This window comes from Electrona antarctica (genome assembly GCF_951216825.1).
Source record: "Electrona antarctica genome assembly, chromosome: 17".
Lineage (NCBI taxonomy): Eukaryota > Metazoa > Chordata > Actinopteri > Myctophiformes > Myctophidae > Electrona > Electrona antarctica.
This window is the reverse complement of record NC_136798.1, coordinates 27,966,217-27,972,386: the sequence shown is the minus strand read 5'-3', so window position 1 is coordinate 27,972,386 and position 6,170 is coordinate 27,966,217. Positions and strand designations below refer to the sequence as shown.

General features: G+C 46.2%; 1 long non-coding RNA gene across 1 annotated transcript; it reads right to left on the bottom strand.

The window, feature by feature from the left end:
• Positions 1-2,711: 2,711 nt before the first annotated feature.
• Positions 2,712-5,945, bottom strand: LOC306941601. Its single transcript, XR_013792188.1, has 2 exons — positions 5,869-5,945; positions 2,712-3,409 (listed from the first exon to the last, which is right to left on the bottom strand). It is a non-coding gene; the product is annotated as an uncharacterized lncRNA (long non-coding RNA).
• Between the last annotated feature and the right edge of the window lie 225 nt (positions 5,946-6,170).

Below are 6,170 nucleotides of genomic sequence, written 5' to 3'. Positions count from 1 at the left end.
CCGGTCACCACAATGCAATAGCAGATTCACTTTCACGCTTCTCCTTCCAGAAATTCAAGCTATTGGCCCCATCAGCAGACCTCCACCCGACTCCAGCCCCTCCGTTTTCTCAGATGACCTTCCCCTAGACCATCCACTCCACGACCTCCTGACCATCTCCAGAAACCTCATACTCCAAGGTATTGCTCCATCCACACTCTCGTCCTACTGGACAGCCTGGAACAGTTTCCGGTCATTCCACTCCTCCTTCGGCCTACCATTCCCGTCCCTGGACCTCATCACACTCACCTCCTATATCAGCCACTGCCATTCTTCACGGGCCATGCTTCCATCCACCATCCGAGTATACTTAGCGGGTATCAACTTCATTTCCAAACTCATAACCGGAGCCCCTCACCCCTTCGCCCTCCACGCACATGTCACCCTGCTCCTTAAGAGCCTGAAAAGAAAGGAGCCTCATAATCCCCCTCTCCGCCAACCAATCACCTCCGATATCCTCTCAGGATGCATCAATACACTCCGCTCCGGTTATTCGAGCCCATCCACAGATTCCACCCTGGAAGCCATGTTCCTCCTGGCATTTCTTGGCTTTCTTCGATGCTCCGAATTCACCACACCTAACTCCACATTCATCCATAACAAACACCCCTGCCTATCCGACCTGAGCATCTTAGATTCCACCACTATCATTTTCACCCTAAAATACAGCAAAACTGACCAATACGGCAAAACAACACCCATCTACCTGTTCAAACTCAGCTCCTACCTCAGTCCCTACGAACCCCTAACCCGGCACCTCCACGCCAGGCTCTCTTCCCGTGCCTCTCCTCTTGATCCCCTGTTTACTACAGAGACCGGCACCACAGCCACCAGACACTGGTTCCTCTACCATCTCCGCCAGATCCTGACCAAGGCCGGATACTCAGCATCCGACTTCTCCGGCCACTCATTCCGGATCGGCGCAGCCTCCACAGCCTCCAGACAAGGTATCACTGACCACACCGTCCAACTCCTAGGGCGCTGGTCATCACAAGCATACCATGCGTATATCCGAACAAGCATCCAGGACCTCAGAGCCGCTCACGGATCTCTGGTCCTGTAAATGCTCCATGATCGCTTCTCGATCAACATCCATCTTTTGGGGTCTCGGATTGGGGGCGTGTCCTCGCACAGTTCAGGACGCCCGCTACTCAGACCCCATGCCAAACACCCAGGGTATCCTACCCCCCCTGGAACCCGGCCTTCGTCCACCACCTCCCCCCCCCACAGAGCTTCGCTACGAGCTGGCTCTTCCTTCACCTCCCCCAGGGGCTTAGTCTTCACTATCGTCCCTCCCCCTCACCCCCTCCCCCTTCCCGTAACGCCAAATCATCCATGTCTTCCTCACCCCTCGAACCTCCCCCCCCCCCCTTTCACCCGTCACCCAGCCCCTCGGAAACTACCCTTCGTCCTCACTCCCCCCTTCCTCCCCTATTCCCAACCCATCGTCCTCCTCCCTTCCCCCCTCGTCCCCACGGACAATCCAAGGCCATCCTACGCATATCAATATGCACGCATGTCATCATGCACCTCATTTCTATCATTCCTTTTCATGTTCCTCCTCTCTTCTAAATAAATGCTAAACTATGTCAAACGATGTTCGATTGTATGTGTGGTCTGTACTAGTGAAATGGAGTTGGTACAACGTAGGTTCAGGAGGAAGGCCATGCCTACAAGCTAAGATCGGTGACCTCCCTTGCCACCATGCCATGCTAATTCTATTCCTAGCCTCAGGTATCTAGCTACCTCCTTCCCCACAGCTACAATCAACTCCACCACTTACCTGCCATGACTACCGATGCCAGCTCCACCCTCGCCACTCACCGAGGCCCTGCTGCCATGGCAACCGTCTGGCGCTCTGCCCTATCACCACCCTCGCTCCATTAAAGGGAAGAGTATATATGCCAGCCTGTTCCACTTGTCACTCGTGCACCGTACCTCGTACCCCTCCCTCCCTCCCTCTTCTTTACTAACTCTCGTTCTCCAGTTTCAGGTTCCAGACGGGGGTCTCGGATTGGGGGCGTGTCCTCGCACAGTTCAGGACGCCCGCTACTCAGACCCCATGCCAAACACCCAGGGTATCCTACCCCCCCTGGAACCCGGCCTTCGTCCACCACCTCCCCCCCCCACAGAGCTTCGCTACGAGCTGGCTCTTCCTTCACCTCCCCCAGGGGCTTAGTCTTCACTATCGTCCCTCCCCCTCACCCCCTCCCCCTTCCCGTAACGCCAAATCATCCATGTCTTCCTCACCCCTCGAACCTCCCCCCCCCCCCCTTTCACCCGTCACCCAGCCCCTCGGAAACTACCCTTCGTCCTCACTCCCCCCTTCCTCCCCTATTCCCAACCCATCGTCCTCCTCCCTTCCCCCCTCGTCCCCACGGACAATCCAAGGCCATCCTACGCATATCAATATGCACGCATGTCATCATGCACCTCATTTCTATCATTCCTTTTCATGTTCCTCCTCTCTTCTAAATAAATGCTAAACTATGTCAAACGATGTTCGATTGTATGTGTGGTCTGTACTAGTGAACTGTAGTTTCGGCCGTGTGCAAGATGTCATAGATGTGCAATGGGTAATGTATATTTTTCTTTGTGCGAAGAAATTAACACAGTATTAACTTTCCCTGCAATATTTGTTTGATATTTTTCTCTAAAGTTCACAAGAAAACTGGTTTTGTTTATTTTTATTGGGACACAGTTGAGGTAAAAAAAATACATTTAACAAACACAGTGAGCTAATATACAAACTGTTACAAAACATTGTAGATACAAAAACACATTACAAAGGCTACTTATTACTTATTGTAACAAATTCAGTACATGCGATATATTCAGTATTACAGAGCCTTAATATAACAAATAACAATTAAGATACATTTGACATTTTATTCACTTATTTTTTGTATTGTTTGTATACTGGCTGCCAGTGTGCCAAAGGCAAATTTCCATTTAATGTTACATTTAATGGACAATAGTTTTCTATCTTTATTAAAGCACACAAACATAGGTCACAGAATAATGCTGAACAAAGGTATTGTAACTCAGAGAGTATACAAAATGTGTATACTCTCTGAATGTAGGCTATATTTATACACACTGCATATTGAGTATTTTACTGTGTAGTAGTAGTAGTAGTGTAATAGTATTTAGAACATGGTTCTCTTCTGTGAAAAGGGAAAAGCCTGCGAGTCTTCGTTAATCCATAATGCCCTTTCTATGCTTCTTTAACCACCATTTAATTCACTTAACAAACCCTGGCCTCTTGCATGCACAGTATCATTATGAAAGATGGTGGATGAAATGCTGTTGAAATAGCCACATCACTCGGATGTAACAGGTGATCTTCTACCATCGTCAGGGACTTGGCCTATAGGACAGCAGGAGGAGAAATGGGAGGAGGAGCGGAGTATAGATTTAGCACGTGAAGAGATTTGAGTTGGCAGCAGCAGCTAATTGTAGGTCAAGTACTATAGTGGTGTGGGGGTTGACGTGGTAATCTACTCCAGTTTTAGCCAGGCCGAACTATAACTGTGCATTAAATGTAAGTTTGTATGAAACTTGAGAGTTTACGGACGGTAAACAGATTTATAAGCTCACAGTGCATTGCATTGTGACATGTTGAGAGCTTGTACATCTGCTATTTTTTAGAGCCCCACCTTCCACCCCACCTATGACATGTCCAAAATAGATACCCTCAGACGCCAGGTTAAAAGTGGTTACTCAAACATAGCCATTCAAAAAAAAAAGGCAAACAAACTACAACAAAAAAAGCAATTTACAGTACAGTACGTTGATTTGGACACTTAAAATGTCCTTTAATTTAATGTTTTTTTTGTGGCTTTCGCCTTTATTTTATATTCTTTATGGAGGGATAGACAGTAGGCTGACGGGAGGTGGGGAGAGAGATGGGGGGGTGACATGCAGTGAGGGCCGTCGGGATCGGGAGTCGAGCCCGCGGCACACTGCCAGACTGGATTACCAGCCAAGGTGCCTGGACCGCTGAGCCACGGCCCAGGCCCAAGTGTCTTGGCTGCCTGTAACTCTAAAATCTGGGCTGGACTTCCTTGGAAGCATGAGACTTTAGTAAAGAAAAATCAATCATATCAATCATCAGGTAAAGGAGCAAGCTAGATTTTAAGAAACCCAACATTTCGGTCAGTGACAACCTTCCTCAGGCATGTTGCACTTCTTCAAAAAAAGTTTGCTGTTGCAGGTTGGGCAGTGTGTGCGGATATTGGGTAATAATTTTATTGTTGATTTATTTTGCCTACGCACCTGCTTTAAGACTTTTTAATATAGGTGTATACAAAAGTTAAGATTCAATGTTTAAAAATTGCATTGAATCTTAGGAAAACTGTTCTTAGAACTTTTCTGTGACATACAGTATTCAGGTGAAAATGTGTTTTGTTTTCATAATTTTAGTATTTTACGCTTAATACTGATCAAATATATGAGTGGGAAGGTAGGTAAATGTATTTACAGGTATTTTTGAAATATAGGATTTAGGATAATCTACTAAGAAATTTTCACCACAAAATGCACAATGTGCATGTAAATAAATACATCTACTGTATACTGGAATTCTCACTTCCTTCCTGGTATTTTCCACCATTTACTGTACTAGCTACTGATCTGGTGTGAAATCAGATAAGCTATGCGTGGTACCGTGTCACGATTTGAGCTTCTGCCAAGTGTGCAGGTGGCAAGACAGGTTAATGTCACGGAATGTAATAAAGAACCATCTGTTTGGTGTTTAAACAAATTGACTCGACCAAAGCAAAACAATAAATAAATAAAGACAAAGAAAATCATTATTTAAGTCCCACACTCATATTATGCCTCTCTCATAGTACATTAAGTGCTATTTAGGTAAAAGTAAGCCTTGCAGAGCAATGAGGCCCATAGGGCAGGAGCCTATGTCCTGTTTCGGTAGCCTGAGGCAGCTTGATGTACAAGTACACCCCCTAGACATGACGCCAGTTAATATGTCACAGGGACTTCAATCCAACCCTTGATTCTGAGTGCCTATAGCAGCAGGGAGATGCTGGGTCCCATTTTTCACAGTCAAATAAAAGTGTTTAGAAATACTGCCCTATAGGGACATAATTATATCTGTTGCACATGAGCACATTTTAGTAGTATGTTAAGTATGTTAAGAGAATCTGTACGACACTAACTTTATTAAAGGACTACTTCGCTTATTTTCAACCTATCTACATAAAATTGGTCCTCTGCCACTAATGCTCATGATGGCTATGTGCCTGATGTTTGCATTTGATTGCATTATTCTTTTGTTTTTTTGTTTTTTGTTTTTTGTTTACTTCCTCGTGATGTTTTCTCTTGTCTAAATGGACACTTAGTGTCTTTGGGTGCCTTGTAGTTCACTGAGAACTACAACTCCCATGAGCTATCATTCTAATTGAAATGTTTTGACATAGGTGTGATCAATCATCCAATCAAGTGATGAACATATATTCTGTCCTATGTCACTTTTTGATTATGCCTGAAGAAGGTCAGTATAGACCGAAAGCTTGCTAAATAAATACATTGATTGTGCGCAGATCCGAGTGTGCGGAGCTTCCCTTTATTTTTCTCACGTTCCCTTTGTGGCTCCAGCACCTCACTTAAGTTTTTTCAGCGGATGAGCGGTGGTTCTTTTTACATTTTTGACTAATGCTCATGATAAAATGGTATAAATGTGTTCTACTCAGTGTCTCATATGATGGCTGAGGACACATAAGAAACCCGCCTACGTACGTGCGTGCGTGCGTGCGTGTGTGCGTGCGTGCGTGCGTGTGTGGAGGGGGTTTGGGGTACATTACTCACCTATAGGTTAACAGGATCATTTTCCTTGGCATGTGTGAGTGATGCCATCATTTTGCGAACCCTCTGGATGCAATGTCATAAAAGACCTCCTTTCTGATTGGATGCGCCGGGCAGAGGACTCTGTCCCACGTATGGGTAGTCTGCCCCGGGAGGTCTGCCCCTGTGAGATCTGAAGCCCATTTTGACAGAAGACAGAGCGGGCATCACCGAATGACACAGATGGAATGATCTCTTCAGCACTATTCTGCCTGGCCCATGTTGTGGCTCTGGGGGAGCTAGACCGCGAGGACGACCGCGATGCG